The sequence below is a fragment of the Myotis lucifugus genome, unplaced genomic scaffold (assembly GCF_000147115.1).
Source record: "Myotis lucifugus unplaced genomic scaffold, Myoluc2.0 scaffold_192, whole genome shotgun sequence".
Classification (NCBI taxonomy): Eukaryota; Metazoa; Chordata; class Mammalia; order Chiroptera; family Vespertilionidae; genus Myotis; species Myotis lucifugus.
The window spans coordinates 2123235-2134155 of NW_005871240.1; the positions used below are offsets into that span (position 1 = coordinate 2123235).

Genomic DNA, 10921 nt, shown 5'->3' on the forward strand with positions numbered 1-10921 from the left:
GAGTAAGGCAAATCTCGGGTCACTAACAGAAGCACTGAAATGTAATCATGTACAAAAAAGAAGTGTGAGGTTGAAAATAATGGCCACCTGCTTTGTGTATTGTTTCCAAAATATGAAGGGAAATGCTAAGTGAAATAAGCCAGTCAGAGAAAGACAAATATATGATCTCACTTATATGTGGAATCTAATGAAGAAAATAAACTGACCAACAAAATATGTTCAGAGGCATGGGTCCATGAAACAGACTGACAAATCTCAGAGCGGAGGCGGTATGGGACGGGGAAGAGATTAAACAAAGATCATATATCCTTATATGCATAGCCCATGAACACAGACAATAATGTGAAAATGCCCCAGGGTGGAGTAGGAGATAGGTGGAGTGGGGAAAGGGAGGGAGAAATGGGGGGCATCTGTATTAATGTCAACAATAAAAATATGTGTATTTTTAAAAATATGAAGGAAAGTGATTTTTTGAAATTTAAGAAATAAAAAGTTAAAGAGTAATAATTCTTCCATTTGCCATAAATATTCTAGGCACCATGACAGGTATAGCTTTCCAATATAGATAGGGTATATCCATGTACAATACTATTATAGAACTAACTACTTAATCAGATTTTGTTTATTAATCTGTACATTTACACTCCATGGTGTTACAAAAAAACAACTTGATGAGGCTTAAAAGAATATGAAAGATTAAAAAATAAATAAGTTTAAAAAATTGTAGCAAGGAAAGCAGAAAATGATGAGAACAAAGCACGCCTATGATTTAGGCTAAGATGCATGTAATTATGACTTACATCTTATAAACCATAAATTTCTAACACTCTATAGATAGTGTTAAATTTAGACAATTACATAATTGAAAAGCCCTACCAAGTCAAACAAAATAATTACCCAAGAACACTTACTCATTGAACTACAAAAATGTGACATTTTTCCTTGAGGAAAGTGTCAAAACAGTATATACTGTAATGAACAGCTTTTCAATTATTATGTTGAAAAATTGCAGAGTATTTATTTTCTTTTTTTGTCTTCCTTTTGTTTTTCTCTCTTAGAGTTTAAATTACATAAGTGATACCTTTTTATCAAAGAATATGGGAAATCATAAATTAGAATGTAAAAAAAATACCTCTTCACTTGCCACCATACTCCCACTTGCTTTGAAATGTCCCTTTTATTAAACAGGAAATTCTGTACAAACTATTTACTTTTATTGAAATAATGACCCAAATTTGGGGAAAACTATAAACTTATAGTCCAAGAAACTCAACAAAATTGAAACACAATAGACATAAAAATACTACACCAACATACATCATAATCAAATTGCTTAATACCAATGGTAAAGAGAAAATCTTAAAAGCAGCCAGAGGAAAAGACATGTTATGTAAACAGTACTAAGTTTAGGAATGACAGCAGATATCATGTTGGAAACCATAGAAGTGAGAAGATAGCACTGAGAAAGAAAATTGTAAATCTAAAATTCTATTAACAGCAAAAATACCTTTCAAATATAAAGGCAAAATAAAGACTTTTTTTCAGTTGTACAATAGCTGAAGTAATTAATCACCAACAGACCTGTACTATAAGAAATACATATATAACATGATACATTAACGTGGATCTGTCTGTCAGACTGTTGGAATACTGATTGAATTATAAACAGATTGAAAGGTGTTTATATAGGATTCATCAACATAGCGATAACTGGTATCATAGTTGGCAAGGAGACCGTGTAAAATGAGAAAGCAAGTACAGAGCCAGCAGCATGAAAAACAAAGATGAGAGATGGAGTTAAATTTGATGAGTGCCTAATGTACCAGACACCATGCAAGATGTTTAACACATCTTCTCTCAATTTTCCCTTACATTAGGCCTATAAAATACATATAATTATTTCTGTTTTATAGATGCAAAAACTAAAACTGAGTTTATAAGTACATTTCCTAAGAATATGCAAATGAGAAGACAGCACCGCTTAAAAATGGCAGGAGCAGGATTGAAATGCAAGACACATATCTACAACATGAACTGTAATATTAATACATTACATCATGCTGCTTAAATATCACTGTACCTGGAAAATATACTTGGACCTTCAATCTGGCCACCTCTCTACCCTAAATAGGTTAGGTCCTCCATGGCCATAATCCTGTGCATTTCCTTTGTAGCTCTCATCCCAGCGGTAATTGAATAATTACTGATAGTTATTTACCACATCTGCTAGATTTTAAGTTCCAGGAGCACCTGTGCATGGAATAAGGCATATTCTTCATAGTACCTGATGCAGTACTTCATAAATAACAGGTGCCCAATATATAGTTTTTGAATAAATGCTTCATCTCTACTGTTACAAATAGGCTGAAAAGGAACTGCTACCGGAACAGAGAAGAAGCTATTGAAAATATCAACCAGTAATCTTTTAGTCACATGATCTCACATGAACTGCCCTTCTCATTGCAAAGTGATACCTAGGAGAATGACTGTGACTAAGTCTGTACTAGCACTGTCCAGTGGAAATATAATATTTTTATATGTAATTTTTAATTTTCTAGTAGTCCATTAAAAAGGCAAAATATCAGGTAAAATTAATTTAATAATACAATTTATTTAACCCAATATATCCAAAATATTAACATCTCAACTAATTTTAATATACTTAAAATTAGTTATTAGATATTTTTACATTCTTTCATTCCCATACTAAGTCCTTAAAATCCCATGTGTAATTTACACATATAGCAGATCTCAACTTAAATTAGCAATCTTTCAAAAAGTTCATTACTTACATTTGACTAGTGGCTATTTTTTTGGACAGTGCAAATCTATACTCTCTTCAAGTGGATTGGGAAAATAGAAGTCATGGACAGATGAGCACATGTCCCAGTGACACAGATGGTAGGTCAATTATTTTCACCTCACACATGTCAGTATGGCCATCATCAACAAATCAACAAATGACAGGTGTTGGCGAGGTTGTGGAAAAAAGGGAACTCTCGTACACGGAATGTAGACTGGTGCAGCCATTATGGAAAAACAGTATGGAATTTCCTCAAAACATTAAAAATGGAACTCCCATTTGACTTAGTAATCCCACTTCTAAGAATATATCCTAAGAAACCCGAAACACTCATTAGAAAGAATATATGTACTCCTATATTCATAGCAGCACAATTTAAAATAGCTAAGATTTGGTAACAGCCTAAGTGCCCATCAGCCGATGAGTGGACAAAAAAAAAACTGTGGTACATTTACACAATGAAATACTATGCAGCAACAAAAAAGAAAGAACTCTTACCATTTGCAACAGTATGGATGGACCTGGAGAGTATTATGCTAAGTGAAATAAGTTAGAGAAAGATAGGTATCACATGATTTCACTCATATGTGGAATCTAATGAACCAAATAAACTGATGAACAAAAATAGACCCAGAGACATAAAAGCATAGAACAGACTGTTGAACCTCAGCAGGAAGACAGGGGAGGGTGGGTGGGAAGTGATCAACCAATGAACTTGTATGCATATATGTATAACCTGTGGACACAGACAATGAGGTGGTGAGGGTCTGGGTGGTGGGAGGATGGCAGCAGGCTGGAAGTGGTTAATAGGGGGAAAAGGAGGACCTATGTAATACTTCCAACAATAAGGGTTTAAAAAATAAATAAATTAATCAAATAAAATAAAATTGATATTTCAAAATTTCTTACCAGATAAAAAAATTGAGATGTGGAAGGGAACATTTCTGGTAACAATAATCAAAACAAGAACAATCACTGAGGTTGTTAAAAAAAAAAGGGGAATCCTCATTCACTTCTGTTGGGAATGTAGACTGGTACAACCACTATTGAGAAGGCTAACCCATATTTTTGTAAAACTACTGTTTGGAATTCTCTGCTATTTATTTATTTATTTATTTATTTATTTATTTATTATTTATTTATTTATTTTTGTGAGCAGTCATCTGATTTATAAAAAGATCTAACAAAATTTTAAATGACACAAAATATCATTTTCAAAACAACACCAAAATCTTTTTCAAAACACCACCAAAAAGTGAGTATTTGTTCCCAGCTCATAACAGCAAATGTGTGAGTGGAGCAATAACGCATGTTGTAGCATGTTTAATAAACCTGCAACAGAGAAAGTTGGTTGAAGGAAAGCAGAGAAACTTTGTCTTTAAGTATTAGAACCGAGGGGCTCCATAATCATCCGGCATCCCCTCAATGTTTTACCTATGGTTAGAAATGTACATGATGGGAACTCCAGGGATCTTCCTGATTCTTCGTTTAAGGTCCCGGTCAACTGTGGCCACAATATAACACTTGTGCTGAGTTACTCTCTGTACTAAGCAGTCATCTGCATAGGTTCCTTTGTGTGTGCATGGTAATCGTTCAAATCTTGGATCCTTGGCGATCCTTAGAGCCACTCGATACTTCTGCCCCAATTTCTCAATTTCAGCCATTACACAGTCAGTTATACAAGGGATACACTTGGCATAGAGACAATCCATCATTGACTGCACTAAATCCAGTTTGGCCTTAATGGAAAAGTTGATAAAGTTGGTATCCACCAGGATGTGGTAAGGTGGGCCCAGCTGAGTGTTATATTGGAAGAATAAGCAGGAGGAATGTTGGGGGACTTCTCTTTCTTTGAGTGCACTGGGATCTTTCTTTTCTTTATTTTTAGGTTTTAATCTATCCTTTTCTTTAAGCCTCTGATTTCTGAGACTAAGCATTCACTTCATGGTCACATACTTCCTTGTTTTCTTTTGCTTCCCCATGTTCACGCCGCACTCTTGTTTCTTCTCTCTACTATTTTTTTTAGAGGCCTCTTATTCTAAAAAAATAACTTTGCTTTCTAGCCTGCTTTAGCCTGCTTGAATAATGAGGAAGATAAACTTAGCTGTCTGACCTTGTAGGCCAGAGACTAGATATGCCCATACTCTCAATGCCATGCCAGGTGTATTTTTTAATTGGATAGAACTGTGTTGTTTTCAAGGCCACCAGCGAGATAACCACTAAGCACACATAGGGCTGGCTTTTTAATAAAAAGGGAAGTTCAGCTTGTAGCTTTGCCCAGAATTTGAAAGGCATTTTTCTCTGGGCCCGCAAGTAATAATGAAGTGTGACTCCAAACTCTCCAAGCATTGCTTGATTTATTCCGGTTCTCTGTAACACTATGGAAAGCAGTCTGGCGATTCCTCAAAAAATTAAGAACAGAGCTGTCATATGACCCAGCAATCCCTCTCCTAAAAACTTGAAATCATGTATTTGCAAAGATATATGCACCCTATGTTCATTGCAGCATTATTCATGGTGGTCAAGACACGGAAACAACCAAGTGTCCCACAATAGAGGACTAGATAAAGATGTGGAACATATACACATTGGAATACTATTCAGCCATATGAAAGGATGAAATAGCACCATTTACAACAACATGGATGGACCTTGAGAATATTATGCTGAAATGTCAGTAAGAAAAAGCTAAGAACCATATGATTCACACATATGTGGGATATAAAACTGAAACTCATGAACACAAACAGCAGTGTGGTGATTGCCAGTGGGAAGGGGTTGGGAGAAGAGAGTTCTAATATAAGGTGATGGGAGAAGATTTGATTTTGGGTGGTGGGCACATGGTGCAATATACAGATCTTATAACATAGAAACCCACACCTGAAACCTATATGTTCATGTTGCCAATGTCACCCCTATCAATTTAATAAATAAAATAAAATAAAAAATCACTAAGCCTAATAACTGTTCTTTTTTTTAATTGAAATATAACATTATAGTTTTAGGTGTATAACATAATGATTCAAAACTTGTATATATTACAAAATAATCACCACAATAAGTCTCGTTAACATTCATCACCATATATAATCATGAAAAATATGTTTCTATGATAACTTTTAAGATCTGCTCTCAGCAACTTTGAAATATGTGGTACTGTTTTATTAACTACTAGAGGCCCAGTGCACGAATCCGTGCATGGGTGGGGTCCAGCCGACCTGTAGGGGCCGATCAGGGCAGGCCAGCCTGGAGGGGGCCACGGGAGGTTGACCGTCCCGGCCCCTGATAGGGGTAGGGGGGCCAATTGGGGGCATGGACAGCTGTAGGGATGGGCCATGTGAGATTGGGGGGAGCCTATCGGGGCCTCAATCGGGCTGGTTGACCACCGCAGTGCACATCATAGCGACCGGTCGTTCCACTCATTCTGTCATTCTGGTTGCTTGGCTTATATATATATAGACTAGAGGGCCAGTGCACAAAAATTTGTGCACTTGGGGGGGAAGGGGGGTCCCTCAGCCCGGCCTGTGCCCTCTCACAGTCTGGGACCCCTCGGGAGATAACGACCTGCTGGCTTAGGCCTGCTCCTGGGTGGCAGAGGGAAGGCCCAATCCCTAGGTGCAGCCCCTGGTCGGGCTCAGAGAAGGGCTGATTGGGGAGTTGGGGCGCCGCCCCCTGTCATGCACAGAGCAGGGCGGATTGGGAGGTTGCGATGCCACCCTCAGTCATGCTCAGGGTAGGACTGATTGGAGGGTCGGGGCACCGCCCCCTATCACACTCAAGGCACGCACAGAGCAGGGCCCATCAGGGGGGTTGGGGAGTTGGGGCTCCGTACCCTGTCATGCACAGAGCAGGACCAATCAGGGGGTTGGGGAGCTCCCCCCTGTCATGCACAGAGCAGGGCCGATCAGGGGGTTGAGGAGCTCCCCCCTGTCACTCACAGAGTAGGGCCGATAGGGGAGTTAGGGCACCACCCCCTGTCACACACACAGCAGGGCGGATCAGGGGGTTGGGGCTCCGCACCCTGTCACACACAGAGCCGCAGGGCAATCAGGGGGTTTGGGTGCTGATTGCCCTGCATCATGCTGATCCGGTGCCAGGAGGCCTCGCTGCTCCACTGATCCCGGTGCTGGGAGGCATATTACTCTTTTACTATGTAAGATAGAGGCCTGGGGGCCGGCTGGTTTGCCCTGAAGGGTGTCCTGGATCAAGGTGGGGGTCCCCACTGGGGTGCCTGGCCAGCCTGGATGAGGGGATGATGGCTGTTTGCAGCTGGTCACACACCCTTCAGGGTGGGGGTCCCCACTGGGGTGCCTGGCCAGTCTGGGTGAGGAGCTGAGGGCTGCTTTCAGGCTGGCAGTTGACTGAAGCTCCCAACTGCTCCTTTTTTTCTTTTTTTATTTTTTATTCTGGGCCAGCTTTAGCTCTGGTTCTAGCTCTGAGGCTTCCGCTGCTGAAAGCGGGTATCTGGTTTGTTTGCATTCTATAATCGAAACAATGTATAACTCCAGCTCTGAGATCCCGGCCAGCTGAAAGCTGGTTTCTGGGGTTTTGTTTAGCTTCTATATTTGTTACAATGTTTCTTAGAGTTGTAGCTCAGAGGCCGGCAAGTCAGGTGGGAATGTTGAGTCTGCAGTCACTGGAGCAAGCAAGCCTCATGTTCGCTTCCAGCTGCCTGGCTGCTGGCCGCCATCTTGGCTGACAGTTAATTTGCATAAGGATATGCTGATTAGCCAATGGGAAGGGTAGCAGTCGTACGCTAATTACCATGTTTCTCTTTTATTAGTGTAGATAGTCACCATGCTTTACATCACCTCTCCAAGGCTTATTTAATTTATAACTGGAAATTTGTACCTTTGACCACCTTCACTCATTTTGCCCACTCCCCAACCCCTGTGCTCTGGCAATCACCAATCTGTTCTCTGTATCAGTTTTTTGTTTTTGTTTCTTTAAATTCTACATATAAGTGAGATCATATGGTACTTGTTTTTCTTGCTCTCACTTATTTCACTTAGTATAATCCCCTCAAGATCCATTTATGCTGAGGCAAATGGCAAATTTCTTTCTTTTTATAGCTGAACTAGTGACCCAGTGCATGGATTTGTGCATATTGAAAGGAAATTAATTAGAAGGTGGCCAGTGGGGTGGGACTGGGTAAGATGGGCTGGACACACCCTGGAGCCAACCTCCCATGGTCCCTCCTAGGCCAGCCACACCTGGGGTGGTGCCATGGCTAGAAGGGCATCGTGGAGTGAGCAGGATCCCTCCAGAAGGTGGGGTCCCTCGGCCTGGCCTGTGGGGATCGGGCTGAAACCGGCTCTTCAACATCCCCTGAGGGGTCCCAGAGTGCAAGGGGGCACTCTGCAAAGTTGCTCTCATACAGGGTGTGGAACGCAAATGCAAGTGTACAGTAAACCAGATTTGGGGTCGACAGTGCCTCAGCAACAACATAACCCAAGGACAAAGGTGGAATCACTCGGCCTCAAGAGGAATTGGGCTCCCTCCTCTCTGGTTTCAGGGTGCGTCACCCGAGACCACCACTGCCAAGTCACTGCATCTCAGCAGCTCCTGCATTGAGCATCTTCCCCCTGGTGGTCAGTGTGCATCATAGCTATGGGTCAGATTGCCGGACACTTCGCATATTAGCCTTTTATATATATAGATAATTCATTGTGTATATGTATACCAGTTTCTTTATCCACTCATGTCTTGGCTGTTTCCATGTTTTGGGTATTATAAATAACTAGAGGCCCAGTGCACGAATTCGTGAACCAGTGGGGTCCTTCTACCTGGCCTGAGGGATCAGGCTGAAACCGGCTCTCCGATATCCCCTGAGGGGTCCCAGATTGCGAGTGGGTGCAGGCTAGGCCAAGGGACCCCACCAGTGCATGATCAGAGCTGGGGGAAGGACACAGGAGGTTGGCCAGGCAAGGAGGGACCACAGGGAGGGGCTCCAGGGTGTGTCTAGCCCATCTCTCTCAGTCCCGATCAGCCAGACCCCAGCAGCAAGCTAATCTACCAGTTGGAGTGTCTGCCCCCTGATGGTCAGTACACATCATAGTGACTGGTTAACCAGTCGACTGTCTGCCCCCTGGTGGTCAGTGCACATGATAGTGAGCAGTTGAGTGGCCTTAGCATATTATTAGCATATTACAATTTGATTGGTTAAATGGACGACTGGACTACCAGACACTTAGCTTATTAGGGCTTAATGATATAAGATGCTGCAGTGAATATGAGGGTGCATATATTTTTTTGAATTAGAATTCTCATTTTCTTTGTATAAATATCCAGAAATGAAATTACTGGATCATATGGTAGTTCTATTTTTAGTTTACTGAGGGACCTCCATACACTGTAGAGATAATAATAGCTGGGGTAAAACCACATCAAAAAACCATATATATATATATATATATATATATATATATATATATATATATGTACACTCTAGCTGGAGCAAGGCAGAGGAAGAGTACAAAGATGGTACCCAACCAGACTCAGTCCCAGAGAGCACCCCAGTAGGCTCCCAAATGTGTATTAAATCAGATGAGTTCTTCTTAGGCCAATGCTCCAATATAAGCAAGTGAGTCTCTCCCACATAAAGTCTGGGCACCTCTGGATTGACCACTTCCAATCTAGGCCCTGGGGTAGGTGAGTCTGAGTGCATGAGTACTTTATGAGCCACTTTTCAGATTGTTACTAGCTTGTGGGTCTCATGGATGTGAGTCCTGTTGGTTTGCAAAGCTAGAGAGATATGTTGGGAGCTCATCTCTCAGGTGCAAATCTTTTCCTCAGGGAGACAATCTGTATTTTGAATTCCCTCCTGATTGTGGGTCACCACACTAGGATGGTTTATGGTGAGACTGTGTCCCAGCCCTTCCTACTGGCTTCAATGTGGGCCTCTTCTTGTTCACCTAATGCATAGGAGTTAATCATCAAGTTTTTAGTTGTTTTTTTCAAAGGAAGTTGTTCAATATGTAGCTGTTTTGTGGGAGGACATGAGTTAAGGATTCTCTTACATCACCATCTTGAATCAGAACTTATAGTCAGTGTTTTAAAATGCTTTGCATATTTTAATTCACCTAATCCTCACAACAACCCTGCTAAGCAGATAATATTATTATTACTATTATTATTCACATTTTGCAAATAAGGAAACTGGAGCACAGAGAGTTCATAAACTTGCCCAAGTTCACTAAGCTATATGCCTTTTATTGCTATTATTTCATTAGCTTAATTTTATATTTAATCTTATTAAGCACTAGAGGCCCAATGCATGAAATTCATGCAAGACTAGGTCTTCCTTCCCCCTGCTGCTGGCACCGGCTTCCCTCCGGCACCCAGGACCCAGACTGGCTTTTCTCAAGAACTCCCACAGGCACCTGGGACCCAGGCTGGCTTCCCTCTGGCCCCAGGTTCATCAGGAAGGATGTCCTTGAATGATGTCCAGAAGGACATCCAGTCTAATTAGCATATTACCCTTTTATTATTATAGATTATTTACTACATGTATTTTCACATGTATTTTCTCATTTAATCTTGATGACAAATTTATGACCCAATTTATCAGACTCCAAAGATAAACTTTACATAGTTCATATTATTTGCCCAAAATCTCAGAGAACACAAGAGAAAAACACAATCCTTGGTGCAGCAAAATATAAGACCATGAAATGAAGAAAAGGAAATGGGAAGTGTAATTCATCTTAAACACCGGGGACTGCCCAGTGAAAAACAAGTTATAGCCTATAAACATACGAAATGATCCAAAGACTGCATCACCATGGGACTAATGTTTCAGTTTCACTTACAAAATGCATGCCTAGCACCGTGCCTTCCTAGCACAATAGCACATCCTCAAAGGATATTTGCTAAATTGAATTCAATTGACTCTCAGATTGCAATTAGATAAACTTCCTGGTTGACTGTTTCCATAACTCATTTATTTTTCATCACAGTATTTTGAAAGAAGGCAAGTACTTGCTAGGTTATACAGGAACCCCCTCTTCCAAGATTCACAACAAAGCCTAGGGAAATTTATTTATAATTTGTTAAATACAAATAAAGTTTTCTAATTAGAGGAGACTTGTAAAATGTATTCCTCAACTCAGTTCATAT

General features: G+C 40.6%; 1 pseudogene; it reads right to left on the reverse strand.

Moving 5' to 3' along the window:
• Positions 1-4109: 4109 nt before the first annotated feature.
• LOC102421596 lies at positions 4110-4804 on the reverse strand (annotated as a pseudogene).
• Positions 4805-10921: the final 6117 nt, after the last annotated feature.